The following is an 18,902-nucleotide window of genomic DNA, read 5'->3' as shown; positions in this document are numbered from 1 at the left end:
GCTGGTGTGCGAGGTGTTGAGGAGACTGAGGAAGTGAGCAGTTGTGGGAGGATGGCGAGTTGTGTGTGGGGATTGAAGAGCTGGTGTGCGAGGCGATGAGGAGACTGAGGAAGTGAGCAGCTGTGAAAGGATGGCGAGTTGTGTGTGAGGATTGAAGAGGTGGTGAGCGAGGTGTTGAGGTGACTGAGGGAGTGCGCAGTTGAGGGAGGATGACGAGTTGTGTGTGAGGATTGAAGAGCTGGTGAGCGAGGTGTTGAGGAGACTGAGGGAGTGAGCAGTTGTGGGAGGATGGCGAGTTGTGTGTGAGGATTGAAGAGCTGGTGTGCATTGTGTTTAGGAGGTTGAGGATGTGAGCAGTTGTGAGAGGATGGCAAGTTGTGTGTGAGGAATAAAGAGGTCGTGTGCGAGGTGATGAAGAGACTGAGGGAGTGAGCAGTTGTGGGAGGATGGCGAGTTGTGTCTGAGGATTGAAGAGCTGGTGAGCGAGGTGTTGAGGAGACTGAGGGAGTGAGCAGTTGTGGGAGGATGGCGAGTTGTCTGTGAGGATTGATGAGCTGGTGTACGAAGTGATTAGGAGGTTGAGGAAGTGAGCAGTTGTGGGAGGATGGCGAGTTGTGTGTGAGGATTGAAGCGCTGATGTGCGGGGTGTTGTGGAGACTGAGGAAATGAGCAGTTTTGGGAGGATGGCGAGTTGTGAGTGAGGATCGAAGAGCTGGTGTGCGAATGTTGTGGAGACTGAGGAAGTGAGCAGTTGTGGGAGGATGGCAAGTTGTGTGTGAGGATTGAAGAGCTGGTGAGTGAGGTGTTTAGCAGACTGAGGAAGTGAGCAGCTGTGGGAGGACGGCGAGTTGTGTGTGAGGATTGAAGAGCTGGTGTGTGAGATTTTGCGGAGACTGAGGGAGTGAACAGCTGTGGAAGGATGGCGATTTGTGTGTGAGGATTGAAGAGCTGGTGTGCGAGGTGTTGAGGAGACTGAGGGAGTGAGCAGCTGTGGTAGGAAGGCTAGTTGTGTGTGAGGATTGACGAGCTGGTGTGCGAGCTGTTGAGGAAACTGAGGGAGTGAGCAGTTGTGGGAGGATGGCGAGTTGTGTGTGAGGATTGAAGAGGTAGTGTGCGAGGTGTTGAGGATACTGAGGGATTGAGCAGTTGTAGGAGGATGGCGAGTTGTATGTGAGCATTGAAGAGCTGGTGTGCGAGGTTTTGAGGAGACTGAGGGAGTGAGCAGCTGTGGGAGGATGGCAATTTGTGTGAGGATTGAAGAGCTGCTGTGCAAGGTGTTGAGGAGACTGAGGGAGTGAGCAGTTGTGGGAGGATGGCAAGTTGTGTGTGAGGAATGAAGAGCTGGTGTGCGAGGTGTTGAGGAGAATGAGGAAGTGATCAGCTGTGGGAGGAAGGCGAGTTGAGTGTGAGGATTGAAGAGGTTGTGTGCGAGGTGTTGAGGAGAAGGAGGAAGTGAGCAGTTGTTGGAAGATAGCGAGTTGTGTGTAAGGATTGAAGAGCTGGTGTGTGAGATTTTGCGGAGACTGAGGGAGTGAGCAGCTGTGGAAGGATGGCGAGTTGTGTTTGAGGATTAAAGAGCTGGAGTGCGAGGTGTTGCGGAAACTGAGGGAGTGAGCAGTTGTGGGAGGATGGCGAGGTGTGTGAGGATTGAAGAGCTGGTGTGTGAGATTTTGCGGAGACTGAGGGAGTGAGCAGCTGTGGAAGGATGGCGAGTTGTGTTTGAGGATTAAAGAGCTGGTGTGCGAGGTGTTGCAGAAACTGAGGGAGTGAGCAGCTGCGGTAGGAAGGCTAGTTGTGTGTGAGGATTGACGAGCTGGTGTGCGAGGTGTTGAGGAGACTTAGGGAGTGAGCAGTTGTGGGAGGATGGCGAGTTGTGTGTGAGGATTGAAGAGTTAGTGTGCGAGGTGTTGAGGAGACTGCGGGAGTGAGCAGCTGTGGGAGGAAGGCGAGTTGAGTGTGAGGATTGATGAGGTTGTGTGTGAGGTGTTGAGGAGATGGAGGAAGTGAGCAGTTGTTGGAGGATAGCGAGTTGTGTGTAAGGATTGAAGAGCTGCTGTGCGAGGTATTGAGGAGAATGAGGAAATGACCAGTTGAGGGATGATGGCGAGTTGTGTGTGAGGATTGAAGAGGTGGTTTGCGAGGTGTTGAGGAGACTGAGGGAGTGAGCAGCTGTGGGAGAATGGCGAGTTGTCTGTGAGGTTTGGAGAGCTGGTGAGCGAGGTGTTGAGGAGACTGAGGAAGTGAGCAGTTGTGGGAGGATGGCGAGTTGTGTGTGAGGATTGAAGAGCTGGTGTGCGAGGAGATGAGGAGACTGAGGAAGTGAGCAGCTGTGAGAGGATGGCGAGTTGTGTGTGAGGAATGAAGAGGTGGTGAGCGAGGTGTTGAGGAGACTGAGGGAGTGAGCAGTTGAAGGAGGATGACGAGTTGTGTGTGAGGATTGAAGAGCTGGTGAGCGAGGTGTTGGGGAGACTGAGGGAGTGAGCAGTTGTGGGAGGATGGCGAGTTGTGTGTGAGGATTGAAGAGCTGGTGTGCGATGTGTTTAGGAGGTTGAGGAAGTGAGCAGTTGTGAGAGGATGGCAAGTTGTGTGTGAGGATTGAAGAGGTCGTGTGCGAGGTGATGAGGAGACTGAGGGAGTGAGCAGTTGTGGGCGGATGGCGTGTTGTGTCTGAGGATTGAAGAGCTGGTGAGAGAGGTGTTGAGGAGACTGAGGGAGTGAGCAGTTGTGGGAGGATGGCGAGTTGTCTGTGAGGATTGAAGACCTGGTGTGCGAGGTGTTGAGGAGACTGAGGAAGTGAGCAGTTGTGGGAGGATGGTAAGTTGTGTGTGGGGATTGAAGAGCTGATGTGCGAGGTGTTGAGGAGACTCAGGAAATGAGCAGCTGTGGGAGGAAGGCGAGTTGAGTGTGAGGATTGAAGAGGTTGTGTGCGAGGTGTTGAGGAGATGGAGGAAGTGAGCAGTTGTTGGAAGATTGCGAGTTGTGTCTTAGGATTGAAGAGCTGGTGTGCGAGGTGTTGAGGAGACGGAGGAAGTGAGCAGTTGTTGGAGGATAGCGAGTTGTGTGTAAGGATTGAAGAGCTGGTGTGCGAGGTGTTGAGGAGAATGAGGAAATGACCAGTTGTGGGACGATGGCGAGTTGTGTGTGAGGATTGAAGAGGTGGTTTGTGAAGTGTTGAGGAGACTGAGGGAGTGAGCAGTTGTGGCAGGATGGCGAGCTGTGTGTGAGGATTGGAGAGCTGGTGTGCGAGGTGTTGAGGAGACTGAGGAAGTGAGCAGTTGTGGGAGGATGGCGAGTTGTGTGTGGGGATTGAAGAGCTGGTGTGCGAGGCGATGAGGAGACTGAGGAAGTGAGCAGCTGTGAAAGGATGGCGAGTTGTGTGTGAGGATTGAAGAGGTGGTGAGCGAGGTGTTGAGGTGACTGAGGGAGTGCGCAGTTGAGGGAGGATGACGAGTTGTGTGTGAGGATTGAAGAGCTGGTGAGCGAGGTGTTGAGGAGACTGAGGGAGTGAGCAGTTGTGGGAGGATGGCGAGTTGTGTGTGAGGATTGAAGAGCTGGTGTGCATTGTGTTTAGGAGGTTGAGGATGTGAGCAGTTGTGAGAGGATGGCAAGTTGTGTGTGAGGAATAAAGAGGTCGTGTGCGAGGTGATTAAGAGACTGAGGGAGTGAGCAGTTGTGGGAGGATGGCGAGTTGTGTCTGAGGATTGAAGAGCTGGTGAGCGAGGTGTTGAGGAGACTGAGGGAGTGAGCAGTTGTGGGAGGATGGCGAGTTGTCTGTGAGGATTGATGAGCTGATGTACGAAGTGATTAGGAGGTTGAGGAAGTGAGCAGTTGTGGGAGGATGGCGAGTTGTGTGTGAGGATTGAAGCGCTGATGTGCGGGGTGTTGTGGAGACTGAGGAAATGAGCAGTTTTGGGAGGATGGCGAGTTGTGAGTGAGGATCGAAGAGCTGGTGTGCGAATGTTGTGGAGACTGAGGAAGTGAGCAGTTGTGGGAGGATGGCAAGTTGTGTGTGAGGATTGAAGAGCTGGTGAGTGAGGTGTTTAGCAGACTGAGGAAGTGAGCAGCTGTGGGAGGACGGCGAGTTGTGTGTGAGGATTGAAGAGCTGGTGTGTGAGATTTTGCGGAGACTGAGGGAGTGAACAGCTGTGGAAGGATGGCGATTTGTGTGTGAGGATTGAAGAGCTGGTGTGCGAGGTGTTGAGGAGACTGAGGGAGTGAGCAGCTGTGGTAGGAAGGCTAGTTGTGTGTGAGGATTGACGAGCTGGTGTGCGAGCTGTTGAGGAAACTGAGGGAGTGAGCAGTTGTGGGAGGATGGCGAGTTGTGTGTGAGGATTGAAGAGGTAGTGTGCGAGGTGTTGAGGATACTGAGGGATTGAGCAGTTGTAGGAGGATGGCGAGTTGTATGTGAGCATTGAATAGCTGGTGTGCGAGGTTTTGAGGAGACTGAGGGAGTGAGCAGCTGTGGGAGGATGGCAAGTTGTGTGAGGATTGAAGAGCTGCTGTGCAAGGTGTTGAGGAGACTGAGGGAGTGAGCAGTTGTGGGAGGATGGCAAGTTGTGTGTGAGGAATGAAGAGCTGGTGTGCGAGGTGTTGAGGAGAATGAGGAAGTGATCAGCTGTGGGAGGAAGGCGAGTTGAGTGTGAGGATTGAAGAGGTTGTGTGCGAGGTGTTGAGGAGAAGGAGGAAGTGAGCAGTTGTTGGAAGATAGCGAGTTGTGTGTAAGGATTGAAGAGCTGGTGTGCGAGGTGTTGAGGAGAATGAGGAAATGAGCAGTTGTGGGAGGATGGCGAGTTGTGTGTGAGGATTGAAGAGGTGGTGTGCGAGGTGTTGAGGAGACTGAGGGAGTGAGCAGCTGTGGGAGGATGGCGAGTTGTGTGTGAGGATTGAAGAGCTGGTGTGCGAGGTGTTGAGGAGACTGAGGAAGTGATCAGATGTGGAAGGAAGGCGAGTTGTGCCTGAGGATTGAAGAGGTGGTGTGCGAGGTGTAGAGGAGGCTGAGGGAGTGAGCAGCTGTGGGAGGATGGTGAGTTGTGTGTCAGGATTGAAGAGCTGGTGTGCGACGTGTTGAGGAGACTGAGGAAATGAGCAGCCGTGGAAGGAAGGCGAGTTGAGTGGGAGGATTGATGAGGTTGTGTGTGAGGTGTTGAGGAGATGGAGGAAGTGAGCAGTTGTTGGAGGATAGCGAGTTGTGTGTAAGGATTGAAGAGCTGCTGTGCGAGTTATTGAGGAGAATGAGGAAATGACCAGTTGTGGGACGTTGGCGAGTTGTGTGTGAGGAATGAAGAGGTGGTTTGCGAGGTGTTGAGGAGACTGAGGGAGTGAGCAGCTGTGGGAGAATGGCGAGTTGTGTGTGAGGTTTGGAGAGCTGGTGAGCGAGGTGTTGAGGAGACTGAGGAAGTGAGCAGTTGTGGGAGGATGGCGAGTTGTGTGTGAGGATTGAAGAGCTGGTGTGCGAGGAGATGAGGAGACTGAGGAAGTGAGCAGCTGTGAGAGGATGGCGAGTTGTGTGTGAGGAATGAAGAGGTGGTGAGCGAGGTGTTGAGGAGACTGAGGGAGTGAGCAGTTGAAGGAGGATGGCAAGTTGTGTGTGAGGATTGAAGAGGTCGTGTGCGAGGTGATGAGGAGACTGAGGGAGTGAGCAGTTGTGGGAGGATGGCGAGTTGTGTCTGAGGATTGAAGAGCTGGTGAGAGAGGTGTTGAGGAGACTGAGGGAGTGAGCAGTTGTGGGAGGATGGCGAGTTGTCTGTGAGGATTGAAGAGCTGGTGTGCGAGGTGTTGAGGAGACTGAGGAAGTGAGCAGCTGTGAGAGGATGGCGAGTTGTGCGTGAGGATTGAAGAGCTAATGTGCGAGGTGTTGAGGAGACTCAGGAGATGAGCAGCTGTGGGAGGAAGGCGAGTTGAGTGTGAGGATTGAAGAGGCTGTGTGCGAGGTGTTGAGGAGACGGAGGAAGTGAGCAGTAGTTGGAAGATTGCGAGTTGTGTGTAAGGATTGAAGAGCTGGTGTGCGAGGTGTTGAGGAGAATGAGGAAATGAGCAGTTGTGGGAGGATGGCGAGTTGAGTGTGAGGATTGAAGAGGTCGTGTGCGAGGTGTTGAGGAGACTGAGGGAGTGAGCAGCTGTGGGAGGATGGCGAGTTGTGTGTGAGAATTGAAGAGCTGGTGTGCGAGGTGTTGAGGAGACTGAGGAAATGAGCAGCTGTGGGAGGAAGGCGAGTTGAGGGTGAGGATTGATGAGGTTGTGTGCCAGGTGTTGAGGAGACGGAGGAAGTGAGCAGTTGTTGGAGGATAGCGAGTTGTGTGTAAGGATTGAAGAGCTGGTGTGCGAGGTGTTGAGGAGAATGAGGAAATGAGCAGTTGCGGGAGGATGGCGAGTTGTTTGTGAGGATTGAAGAGGTGGTTTGCGAGGTGTTGAGGAGACTGAGGGAGTGAGCAGTTGTGGCAGGATGGCGAGCTGTGTGTGAGGATTGGAGAGCTGGTGTGCGAGGTGTTGAGGAGACTGAGGAAGTGAGCAGTTGTGGGAGGATGGCGAGTTGTGTGTGGGGATTGAAGAGCTGGTGTGCGAGGCGATGAGGCGACTGAGGAAGTGAGCAGCTGTGAAAGGATGGCGAGTTGTGTGTGAGGATTGAAGAGGTGGTGAGCGAGGTGTTGAGGTGACTGAGGGAGTGAGCAGTTGAGGGAGGATGACGAGTTGTGTGTGAGGATTGAAGAGCTGGTGAGCGAGGTGTTGAGGAGACTGAGGGAGTGAGCAGTTGTGGGAGGATGGCGAGTTGTGTGTGAGGATTGAAGAGCTGGTGAGCGAGGTGTTGAGGCGACTGAGGAAGTGAGCAGCTGTGAAAGGATGGCGAGTTGTGTGTGAGGAATAAAGAGGTCGTGTGCGAGGTGATGAAGAGACTGAGGGAGTGAGCAGTTGTGGGAGGATGGCGAGTTGTGTCTGAGGATTGAAGAGCTGGTGAGCGAGGTGTTGAGGAGACTGAGGGAGTGAGCAGTTGTGGGAGGATGGCGAGTTGTCTGTGAGGATTGATGGGCTGGTGTACGAAGTGATTAGCAGGTTGAGGAAGTGAGCAGTTGTGGGAGGATGGCGAGTTGTGTGTGAGGATTGAAGCGCTGATGTGCGGGGTGTTGTGGAGACTGAGGAAATGAGCAGTTTTGGGAGGATGACGAGTTGTGAGTGAGGATCGAAGAGCTGGTGTGCGAATGTTGTGGAGACTGAGGAAGTGAGCAGTTGTGGGAGGATGGCAAGTTGTGTGTGAGGATTGAAGAGCTGGTGAGTGAGGTTTTTAGCAGACTGAGGAAGTGAGCAGCTGTGGGAGGACGGCGAGTTATGTGTGAGGATTGAAGAGCTGGTATGTGAGATTTTGCGGAGACTGAGGGAGTGAACAGCTGTGGAAGGATGGCGAGTTGTGTGTGAGGATTGAAGAGCTGGTGTGCGAGGTGTTGAGGAGACTGAGGGAGTGAGCAGCTGTGGTAGGATGGCGACTTGTGTGTGAGGATTGAAGAGGTAGTGTGCGAGGTGTTGAGGATACCGAGGGATTGAGCAGTTGTGGGAGGATGGCGAGTTGTATGTGAGCATTGAAGAGCTGGTGTGCGAGGTTTTGAGGAGACTGAGGGAGTGAGCAGCTGTGGGAAGATGGCAAATTGTGTGAGGATTGAAGAGCTGCTGTGCAAGGTGTTGAGGAGACTGAGGGAGTGAGCAGTTGTGGGAGGATGGCAAGTTGTGTGTGAGGAATGAAGAGCTGGTGTGCGAGGTGTTGAGGAGACTGAGGAAGTGATCAGCTGTGGGAGGAAGGCGAGTTGAGTGTGAGGATTGAAGAGGTTGTGTGCGAGGTGTTGAGGAGTAGGAGGAAGTGAGCAGTTGTTGGAAGATAGCGAGTTGTGTGTAAGGATTGAAGAGCTGGTGTGCGAGGTGTTGAGGAGAATGAGGAAATGAGCAGTTGTGGGAGGATGGCGAGTTGTGTGTGAGGATTGAAGAGGTGGTGTGCGAGGTGTTGAGGAGACTGAGGGAGTGAGCAGCTGTGGGAGGATGGCGAGTTGTGTGTGAGGATTGAAGAGCTTGTGTGCGAGGTGTTGAGGAGACTGAGGAAGTGATCAGCTGTGGAAGGAAGGCGAGTTGTGCCTGAGGATTGAAGAGGTGGTGTGCGAGGTGTTGAGGAGGCTGAGGGAGTGAGCAGCTGTGGGAGGATGGCGAGTTGTGTGTCAGGATTGAAGAGCTGGTGTGCGACGTGTTGAGGAGACTGAGGAAATGAGCAGCTGTGGAAGGAAGGCGAGTTGAGTGGGAGGATTGATGAGGTTGTGTGTGAGGTGTTGAGGAGACGGAGGAAGTGAGCAGTTGTTGGAGGATAGCGAGTTGTGTGTAAGGATTGAAGAGCTGCTGTGCGAGTTATTGAGGAGAATGAGGAAATGACCAGTTGTGGGACGATGGCGAGTTGTGTGTGAGGATTGAAGAGATGGTTTGCGAGGTGTTGAGTAGACTGAGGGAGTGAGCAGCTGTGGGAGAATGGCGAGTTGTGTGTGAGGTTTGGAGAGCTGGTGAGCGAGGTGTTGAGGAGACTGAGGAAGTGAGCAGTTGTGGGAGGATGGCGAGTTGTGTGTGTGGATTGAAGAGCTGGTGTGCGAGGAGATGAGGAGACTGAGGAAGTGAGCAGCTGTGAGAGGATGGCGAGTTGTGTGTGAGGAATGAAGAGGTGGTGAGTGAGGTGTTGAGGAGACTGAGGGAGTGAGCAGTTGAAGGAGGATGACGAGTTGTGTGTGAGGATTGAAGAGCTGGTGAGCGAGGTGTTGGGGAGACTGAGGGAGTGAGCAGTTGTGGGAGGATGACGAGTTGTGTGTGAGGATTGAAGAGCTGGTGATCGAGGTGTTGAGGAGACTGAGGAAGTGAGCAGCTGTGAGAGGATGGCGAGTTGTGCTTGAGGATTGAAGAGCTGATGTGCGAGGTGTTGAGGAGACTCAGGAGATGAGCAGCTGTGGGAGGAAGGCGAGTTGAGTGTGAGGATTGAAGAGGCTGTGTGCGAGATGTTGAGGAGACGGAGGAAGTGAGCAGTTGTTGGAAGATTGCGAGTTGTGTGTAAGGATTGAAGAGCTGGTGTGCGAGGTGCTGAGGAGAATGAGGAAATGAACAGTTGTGGGAGGATGGCGAGTTGAGTGTGAGGATTGAAGAGGTCGTGTGCGAGGTGTTGAGGAGACTGAGGGAGTGAGCAGCTGTGGGAGGATGGCGAGTTGTGTGTGAGAATTGAAGAGCTGGTGTGCGAGGTGTTGAGGAGACTGAGGAAATGAGCAGCTGTGGGAGGAAAGCGAGTTGAGGGTGAGGATTGATGAGGTTGTGTGCCAGGTGTTGAGGAGACGGAGGAAGTGAGCAGTTGTTGGAGGATAGCGAGTTGTGTGTAAGGATTGAAGAGCTGGTGTGCGAGGTGTTGAGGAGAATGAGGAAATGAGCAGTTGTGGAATGATGGCGAGTTGTGTGTGAGGATTGAAGAGGTGGTTTGCGAGGTGTTGAGGAGACTGAGGGAGTGAGCAGTTGTGGGAGGATGGCGAGCTGTGTGTGAGGATTGGAGAGCTGGTGTGCGAGGTGTTGAGGAGACTGAGGAAGTGAGCATTTGTGGGAGGATGGTAAGTTGTGTGTGGGGATTGAAGAGCTGGTGTGCGAGGCGATGAGGAGACTGAGGAAGTGAGCAGCTGTGAGAGGATGGCGAGTTGTGTGTGAGGATTGAAGAGGTGGTGAGCGAGGTGTTGAGGTGACTGAGGGAGTGAGCAGTTGAGGGAGGCTGACGAGTTGTGTGTGAGGATTGAAGAGCTGGTGCGCGAGGTGTTGAGGAGACTGAGGGAGTGAGCAGTTGTGGGAGGATGCCGAGTTGTGTGTGAGGATTGAAGAGCTGGTGTGCGATGTGTTTAGGAGGTTGAGGATGTGAGCAGTTGTGAGAGGATGGCAAGTTGTGTGTGAGGATTGAAGAGGTCGTGTGCGAGGTGATGAGGAGACTGAGGGAGTGAGCAGTTGTGGGAGGATGGCGAGTTGTGTCTGAGGATTGAAGAGCTGGTGAGCGAGGTGTTGAGGAGACTGAGGGAGTGAGCAGTTGTGGGAGGATGGCGAGTTGTCTGTGAGGATTGATGAGCTGGTGTACGAGGTGTTTAGAAGGTTGTGGAAGTGAGCAGTTGTGGGAGGATGGCGAGTTGTTTGTGAGGATTGAAGAGCTGGTGTGCGAGCTGTTGAGGAGACTGAGTGAGTGAGCAGTTGTGGGAGGATGGCGAGTTGTGTGTGAGGATTGAAGCGCTGGTGTGCAGGTTGTTGTGGAGACTGAGGAAATGAGCAGTTTTGGGAGGATGGCGAGTTGTGTGTGAGGATCAAAGAGCTGGCGTGCGAGGTGTTGTGGAGACTGAGGAAGTGAGCAGTTGTGGGAAGATGGCAAGTTGTGTGTGAGGATTGAAGAGCTGGTGAGTGAGGTGTTTAGCAGACTGAGGAAGTGAGCAGCTGTGGGAGGGTGGCGATTTGTGTGTGAGGATTGAAGAGGTGGTGCGCGAGGTGTTGAGGAGACTGAGGAATTGAGCAGTTGTGGGAGGATGGCGAGGTGTGTGAGGATTGAAGAGCTGGTGTGTGAGATTTTGCGGAGACTGAGGGAGTGAGCAGCTGTGGAAGGATGGCGAGTTGTGTGTGAGGATTAAAGAGCTGGTGTGCGAGGTGTTGAGGAAACTGAGGGAGTGAGCAGCTGTTGTAGGAAGGCTAGTTGTGTGTGAGGATTGACGAGCTGGTGTGCGAGGTGTTGAGGAGACTGAGGGAGTGAGCAGTTGTGGAAGGATGGCGAGTTGTGTGTGAGGATTGAAGAGTTAGTGTGCGAGGTGTTGAGGAGAGTGCGGGAGTGAGCAGCTGTGGGAGGAAGGCGAGTTGAGTGTGAGGATTGATGAGGTTGTGTGTGAGGTGTTGAGGAGACGGAGGAAGGGAGCAGTTGTTGGAGGATAGCGAGTTGTGTGTAAGGATTGAAGAGCTGCTGTGCGAGGTATTCAGGAGAATGAGGAAATGACCAGTTGTGGGACGATGGCGAGTTGTGTGTGAGGATTGAAGAGGTGGTTTGCGAGGTGTTGAGGAGACTGAGGGAGTGAGCAGCTGTGGGAGAATGGCGAGTTGTGTGTGAGGTTTGGAGAGCTGCTGAGCGAGGTGAAGAGGAGACTGAGGAAGTGAGCAGCTGTGAGAGGATGGCGAGTTGTGTGTGAGGAATGAAGAGGTGGTGAGCGAGGTGCTGAGGAGACTGAGGGAGTGAGCAGTTGAAGGAGGATGACGAGTTGTATGTGAGGATTGAAGAGCTGCTGAGCGAGGTGTTGGGTAGACTGAGGGAGTGAGCAGTTGTGGGAGGATGGCGAGTTGTGTGTGAGGATTGAAGAGCTGGTGTGCGATGTGTTTAGGAGGTTGAGGAAGTGAGCAGTTGTGAGAGGATGGCAAGTTGTGTGTGAGGATTGAAGAGTTCGTGTGCAAGGTGATGAGGAGACTGAGGGAGTGAGCAGTTGTGGGAGGATGGCGAGTTGTGTCTGAGGATTGAAGAGCTGGTGAGAGAGGTGTTGAGGAGACTGAGGGAGTGAGCAGTTGTGGGAGGATGGCGAGTTGTCTGTGAGGATTGAAGAGCTGGTGTGCGAGGTGTTGAGGAGACTGAGGAAGTGAGCAGTTGTGGGAGGATGGTAAGTTGTGTGTGGGGATTGAAGAGCTGGTGTGCGAGGCGATGAGGAGACTGAGGAAGTGAGCAGCTGTGAGAGGATGGCGAGTTGTGTGTGAGGATTGAAGAGGTGGTGAGCGAGGTGTTGAGGTGACTGAGGGAGTGAGCAGTTGAGGGAGGCTGACGAGTTGTTTATGAGGATTGAAGAGCTGGTGAGCGAGGTGTTGAGGAGACTGAGGGAGTGAGCAGTTGTGGGAGGATGCCGAGTTGTGTGTGAGGATTGAAGAGCTGGTGTGCGAGGTGTTGAGGAGACTGAGGAAGTGAGCAGCTGCGAGAGGATGGAGAGTTGTGCGTGAGGATTGAAGAGCTGATGTGCGAGGTGTTGAGGAGACTCAGGAAATGAGCAGCTGTGGGAGGAAGGCGGGTTGAGTGTGAGGATTGAAGAGGTTGTGTGCGAGTTGTTGAGGAGACGGAGGAAGTGAGCAGTTGTTGGAAGATTGCGAGTTGTGTGTAAGGATTGAAGAGCTGATGTGCGAGGTGTTGAGGAGAATGAGGAAATGAGCAGGTGTGGGAGGATGGCGAGTTGGGTCTGAGGATTGCAGAGCTGGTGAGAGAGGTGTTGAGGAGACTGAGGGAGTGAGCAGTTGTGGGAGGATGGCGAGCTGTCTGTGAGGATTGAAGAGCTGGTGTGCGAGGTGTTGAGGAGACTGAGGAAGTGAGCAGCTGTGAGAGGATGGAGAGTTGTGCGTGAGGATTGAAGAGCTGATGTGCGAGGTGTTGAGGAGTCTCAGGAAATGAGCAGCTGTGGGAGGAAGGCGAGTTGAGTGTGAGGATTGAAGAGGTTGTGTGCGAGGTGTTGAGGAGACGGAGGAAGTGAGCAGTTGTTGGAAGATTGCGAGTTGTGTGTAAGGATTGAAGAGCTGGAGTGCGAGGTGTTGAGGAGAATGAGGAAATGAGCAGTTGTGGGAGGATGGCGAGTTGTGTGTGAGGATTGAAGAGGTGGTGTGCGAGGTGTTGAGGAGACTGAGGGAGTGAGCAGCTGTGGGAGGATGGCGAGTTGTGTGTGAGAATTGAAGAGCTGGTGTGCGAGGTGTTGAGGAGACTGAGGAAATGAGCAGCTGTGGGAGGAAGGCGAGTTGAGGGTGAGGATTGATGAGGTTGTGTGCCAGGTGTTGAGGAGACGGAGGAAGTGAGCAGTTGTTGGAGGATAGCGAGTTGTGTGTAAGGATTGAAGAGCTGGTGTGCCAGGTGTTGAGGAGAATGAGGAAATGACCAGTTGTGGGACGATGGCGAGTTGTGTGTGAGGATTGAAGAGGTGGTTTGCGAGGTGTTGAGGAGACTGAGGGAGTGAGCAGTTGTGGGAGGATGGCGAGCTGTGTGTGAGGATTGGAGAGCTGGTGTGCGAGGTGTTGAGGAGACTGAGGAAGTGAGCAGTTGTGGGAGGTTGGTAAGTTGTGTGTGGGGATTGAAGAGCTGGTGTGCGAGGCGATGAGGAGACTGAGGAAGTGAGCAGCTGTGAGAGGATGGCGAGTTGTGTGTGAGGATTGAAGAGGTGGTGAGCGAGGTGTTGAGGTGACTGAGGGAGTGAGCTGTTGAGGGAGGATGACGAGTTGTGTGTGAGGATTGAAGAGCTGGTGAGCGAGGTGTTGAGGTGACTGAGGGAGTGAGCAGTTGTGGGAGGATGGCGAGTTGTGTCTGAGGATTGAAGAGCTGGTGAGCAAGGTGTTGAGGAGACTGAGGGAGTGAGCAGTTGTGGGAGGATGGCGAGTTGTCTGTGAGGATTGATGAGCTGGTGTACGAGGTGTTTAGAAGGTTGTGGAAGTGAGCAGTTGTGGGAGGATGGCGAGTTGTGTGTGAGGATTGAAGAGCTGGTGTGCGAGCTGTTGAGGAGACTGAGGGAGTGAGCAGTTGTGGGAGGATGGCGAGTTGTGTGTGAGGATTGAAGCGCTGGTGTGCAGGTTGTTGTGGAGACTGAGGAAATGAGCAGTTTTGGGAGGATGGCGAGTTGTGTGTGAGGATCAAAGAGCTGGTGTGCGAGGTGTTGTGGAGACTGAGGAAGTGAGCAGTTGTGGGAAGATGGCAAGCTGTGTGTGAGGATTGAAGAGCTGGTGAGTGAGGTGTTTAGCAGACTGAGGAAGTGAGCAGCTGTGGGAGGGTGGCGATTTGTGTATGAGGATTGAAGAGGTGGTGTGCGAGGTGTTGAGGAGACTGAGGAATTGAGCAGTTGTGGGAGGATGGCGAGGTGTGTGAGGATTGAAGAACTGGTGTGTGAGATTTTGCGGAGACTGAGGGAGTGAGCAGCTGTGGAAGGATGGCGAGTTGTGTGTGAGGATTAAAGAGCTGGTGTGTGAGGTGTTGAGGAAACTGAGGGAGTGAGCAGCTGTGGTAGGAAGGCTAGTTGTGTGTGAGGATTGACGAGCTGGTGTGCGAGGTGTTGAGGAGACTGAGGGAGTAAGCAGTTGTGGGAGGATGGCGAGTTGTGTGTGCGGATTGAAGAGTTAGTGTGCGAGGTGTTGAGGAGCCTGAGGGAGTGAGCAGTTGTGGGAGGATGGCGAGTTGTCTGTGAGGATTGATGAGCTGGTGTACGAGGTGTTTAGAAGGTTGTGGAAGTGAGCAGTTGTGGGAGGATGGCGAGTTGTGTGTGAGGATTGAAGAGCTGGTGTGCGAGCTGTTGAGGAGACTGAGGGAGTGAGCAGTTGTGGGAGGATGGCGAGTTGTGTGTGAGGATTGAAGCGCTGGTGTGCAGGCTGTTGTGGAGACAGAGGACATGAGCAGTTTTGGGAGGATGGCGAGTTGTGTGTGAGGATCAAAGAGCTGGTGTGCGAGGTGTTGTGGAGACTGAGGAAGTGAGCAGTTGTGGGAAGATGGCAAGTTGTGTGTGAGGATTGAAGAGCTGGTGAGTGAGGTGGTTAGCAGACTGAGGAAGTGAGCAGCTGTGGGAGGGTGGCGATTTGTGTGTGAGGATTGAAGAGGTGGTGTGCGAAGTGTTGAGGAGACTGAGGAATTGAGCAGTTGTGGGAGGATGGCGAGGTGTGTGAGGATTGAAGAGCTGGTGTGTGAGATTTTGCGGAGACTGAGGGAGTGAGCAGCTGTGGAAGGATGGCGAGTTGTGTGTGAGGATTAAAGAGCTGGTGTGTGAGGTGTTGAGGAAACTGAGGGAGTGAGCAGCTGTGGTAGGAAGGCTAGTTGTGTGTGAGGATTGACGAGCTGGTGTGCGAGGTGTTGAGGAGACTGAGGGAGTAAGCAGTTGTGGGAGGATGGCGAGTTGTGTGTGAGGATTGAAGAGTTAGTGTGCGAGGTGTTGAGGAGACTGAGGAATTGAGCAGTTGTGGGAGGATGGCGAGTTGTGTGTGAGCATTGAATAGCTGGTGTGCGAGGTTTTGAGGAGACTGAGGGAGTGAGCAGCTGTGGGAGGATGGGGAGTTGTGTGAGGATTGAAGAGCTGGTGTGCAAGGTGTTGAGGAGACTGAGGGAGTGAGCAGTTGTGGGAGGATGGCAATTTGTGTGTGAGGAATGAAGAGCTGGTGTGCGAGTGTTGAGGAGACTGAGGAAGTGATCAGCTGTGGGAAGAAGGCGAGTTGAGTGTGACGATTGAAGAGGTTGTGTGCGAGGTGTTGAGGAGACTGAGGGAGTGAGCAGTTGTGGGAGGATGGCGAGTTGTCTGTGAGGATTGAAGAGCTGGTGTGCGAGGTGTTGAGGAGACTGAGGAAGTGAGCAGTTGTGGGAGGATGGTAAGTTGTGTGTGGGGATTGAAGAGGTGGTGTGCGAGGAGTTGAGGAGACTGAGGGAGTGAGCAGCTGTGGGAGGAACAGAGTTGTGTGTGAGGATTGAAGAGCTGGTGTGCGATGTGTTGAGCAGACTGAGGAAGTGAGCAGCTGTGGAAGGAAGGCGAGTAGTGTATGAGGATTGAAGAGGAGGTTTGCGAGGTGTTGAGGAGAATGAGGGACTGAGCAGCTTTCGTTGGATGGCGGGTTGTGTGTGAGGATTGGAGAGCTGGTGTGCGAGGTGTTGAGGAGACTGAGGAAGTGAGCAGTTGTGGGAGGATGGTGAGTTGTGTGAGGATTGAAGAGCTGGTGTGCGAGGTGTTGAGGAGACTGAGTGAGTGAGCAGTTGTGGGAGGAAGGCGAGTTGAGTGTGAGGATTGAAGAGGTTGTGTGCGAGGTGTTGAGGAGACGGAGGAAGTGAGCAGTTGTTGAAGGATAGCGAGTTCTGTGTAGGGATTGAAGAGCTGGTGTGCGAGGTATTGAGGAGAATGAGGAAATGAGCAGTTGTGGGAGGATGGCGAGTTGTGTGTGATGATTGAAGAGCTGGTGTGCGTGGTGTTGAGGAGACTGAGGAAATGAGCAGCTCTGGGAGGAAGGCGAGTTTAGTGTGAGGATTGATGAGGTTCTGTGCGAGGTGTTGAGGAGACGGAGGAAGTGAGCAGTTGTTGGAGGATAGCGAGTTGTGTGTAAGGATTGAAGAGGTGGTGTGCGAGGTGTTGAGTAGAATGAGGAAATGACCAGTTGTGGGAGGATGGCGAGTTGTGTGTGAGGATTGAAGAGGAGGTTTGCGAGGTGTTGAGGAGACTGAGGGAGTGAGCAGCTGTGGGAGGATGGCGAGTTGTGTGTGAGGATTGGAGAGCTGGTGTGCGAGGTGTTGAGGAGACTGAGGAAATGAGCAGCTGTGGGAGGAAGGCGAGTTGAGTGTGAGGATTGAAGAGGTTGTGTGCGAGGTGTTGAGGACACGGAGCAAGTGAGCATTTGTTGGAAGATAGCGAGTTGTGTGTAAGGATTGAGGAGCTGGTGTGCGAGGTGTTGAGGAGAATGAGGAAATGAGCAGTTGTGGGAGGATGGCGAGTTGTGTGTGAGGATTGAAGAGGTGGTGTGCGAGGTGTTGAGGAGACTGAGGGAGGCAGCAGCTGTGGGAGGATGGCGAATAGTGTGTGAGAATTGAAGAGCTGGTGTGGGAGCTGTTGAGGAGACTGAGGAAATGAGCAGCTGTGGGTGGAAGGCGAGTTGAGTGTGAGGGTTGATGAGGTTGTGTGCGAGGTGTTGAGGAAACGGAGGAAGTGAGCAGCTGTTGGAGGATAGCGAGTTGTGTGTAAGGATTGAAGAGCTGGTGTGCGAGGTGTTGAGGAGAATGAGGAAATGACCAGTTGTGCGATGATGGCGAGTTGTGTGTGAGGATTGAAGAGGTGGTTTGCAAGGTGTAGAGGAGACTGAGGGAGTGAGCAGTTGTGGGAGGATGGCGAGTTGTGTGTGAGGATTGAAGCGCTGGTGTGCAGGTTGTTGTGGAGACTGAGGAAATGAGCAGTTTTGGGAGGATGGCGAGTTGTGTGTGAGGATCAAAGAGCTGGCGTGCGAGGTGTTGTGGAGACTGAGGAAGTGAGCAGTTGTGGGAAGATGGCAAGTTGTGTGTGAGGATTGAAGAGCTGGTGAGTGAGGTATTTAGCAGACTGAGGAAGTGAGCAGCTGTGGGAGGGTGGCGATTTGTGTGTGAGGATTGAAGAGGTGTTGTGCGAGGTGTTGAGGAGACTGAGGAATTGAGCAGTTGTGGGAGGATGGCGAGGTGTGTGAGGATTGAAGAGCTGGTGTGTGAGATTTTGCGGAGACTGAGGGAGTGAGCAGCTGTGGAAGGATGGCGAGTTGTATGTGAGGATTAAAGAGCTGGTGTGCGAGCTGTTGAGGAAACTGAGGGAGTGAGCAGCTGTGGTAGGAAGGCTAGTTGCGTGTGAGGATTGACGAGCTGGTGTGCGAGGTGTTGAGGAGAGTGCGGGAGTGAGCAGCTGTGGGAGGAAGGCGAGTTGAGTGTGAGGATTGATGAGGTTGTGTGTGAGGTGTTGAGGAGACGGAGGAAGTGAGCAGTTGTTGGAGGATAGCGAGCTGTGTGTAAGGATTGAAGAGCTGCTGTGCGAGGTATTGAGGAGAATGAGGAAATGACCAGTTGTGGGACGATGGCGAGTTGTGTGTGAGGATTGAAGAGGTGGTTTGCGAGGTGTTGAGGAGACTGAGGGAGTGAGCAGCTGTGGGAGAATGGCGAGTTGTGTGTGAGGTTTGGAGAGCTGGTGAGCGAGGTGTTGAGGAGACTGAGGAAGTGAGCAGTTGTGGGAGGATGGCGATTTGTGTGTGAGGATTGAAGAGCTGGTGTGCGAGGAGATGAGGAGACTGAGGAAGTGAGCAGCTGTGAGAGGATGGCGAGTTGTGTGTGAGGAATGAAGAGGTGGTGAGCGAGGTGTTGAGGAGACTGAGGGAGTGAGCAGTTGAAGGAGGATGACGAGTTGTGTGTGAGGATTGAAGAGCTGGTGAGCGAGGTGTTGGGGAGACTGAGGGAGTGAGCAGTTGTGGGAGGATGGCGAGTTGTGTGTGAGGATTGAAGAGCTGGTGTGCGATGTGTTTAGGAGGTTGAGGAAGTGAGCAGTTGTGAGAGGATGGCAAGTTGTGTGTGAGGATTGAAGAGGTCGTGTGCGAGGTCATGAGGAGACTGAGGGAGTGAGCAGTTGTGGGAGGATGGCGAGTTGTGTCTGAGGATTGAAGAGCTGGTGAGAGAGGTGTTGAGGAGACTGAGGGAGTGAGCAGTTGTGGGAGGATGGCGAGTTGTCTGTGAGGATTGAAGAGCTGGTGTGCGAGGTGTTGAGGAGACTGAGGAAGTGAGCAGTTGTGGGAGGATGGTAAGTTGTGTGTGGGGATTGAAGAGCTGGTGTGCGAGGCGATGAGGAGACTGAGGAAGTGAGCAGCTGTGAGAGGATGGCGAGTTGTGTGTGAGGATTGAAGAGGTGGTGAGCGAGGTGTTGAGGTGACTGAGGGAGTGAGCAGTTGAGGGAGGCTGACGAGTTGTGTGTGAGGATTGAAGAGCTGGTGAGCGAGGTGTTGAGGAGACTGAGGGAGTGAGCAGTTGTGGGAGGATGCCGAGTTGTGTGTGAGGATTGAAGAGCTGGTGTGTGAGCTGTTGAGGAGACTGAGGAAGTGAGCAGCTGTGAGAGGGTGGCGAGTTGTGTGTGAGGATTGAAGAGCTGATGTGCGAGGTTTTGCGGAGACTGAGGGAGTGAGCAGCTGTGGAAGGATGGCGAGTTGTGTGTGAGGATTAAAGAGCTGGTGTGTGAGGTGTTGAAGAAACTGAGGGAGTGAGCAGCTGTGGTAGGAAGGCTAGTTGTGTGTGAGGATTGACGAGCTGGTGTGCGAGGTGTTGAGGAGACTGAGGGAGTAAGCAGTTGTGGGAGGATGGCGAGTTGTGTGTGAGGATTGAAGAGTTAGTGTGCGAGGTGTTGAGGAGACTGAGGAATTGAGCAGTTGTG

Source organism: Somniosus microcephalus, chromosome 3 (genome assembly GCF_052327205.1).
Source record: "Somniosus microcephalus isolate GS21.2 chromosome 3, FLI_Smic_1.0, whole genome shotgun sequence".
Classification (NCBI taxonomy): domain Eukaryota; kingdom Metazoa; phylum Chordata; class Chondrichthyes; order Squaliformes; family Somniosidae; genus Somniosus; species Somniosus microcephalus.
This window is presented reverse-complemented; position numbering follows the sequence as displayed.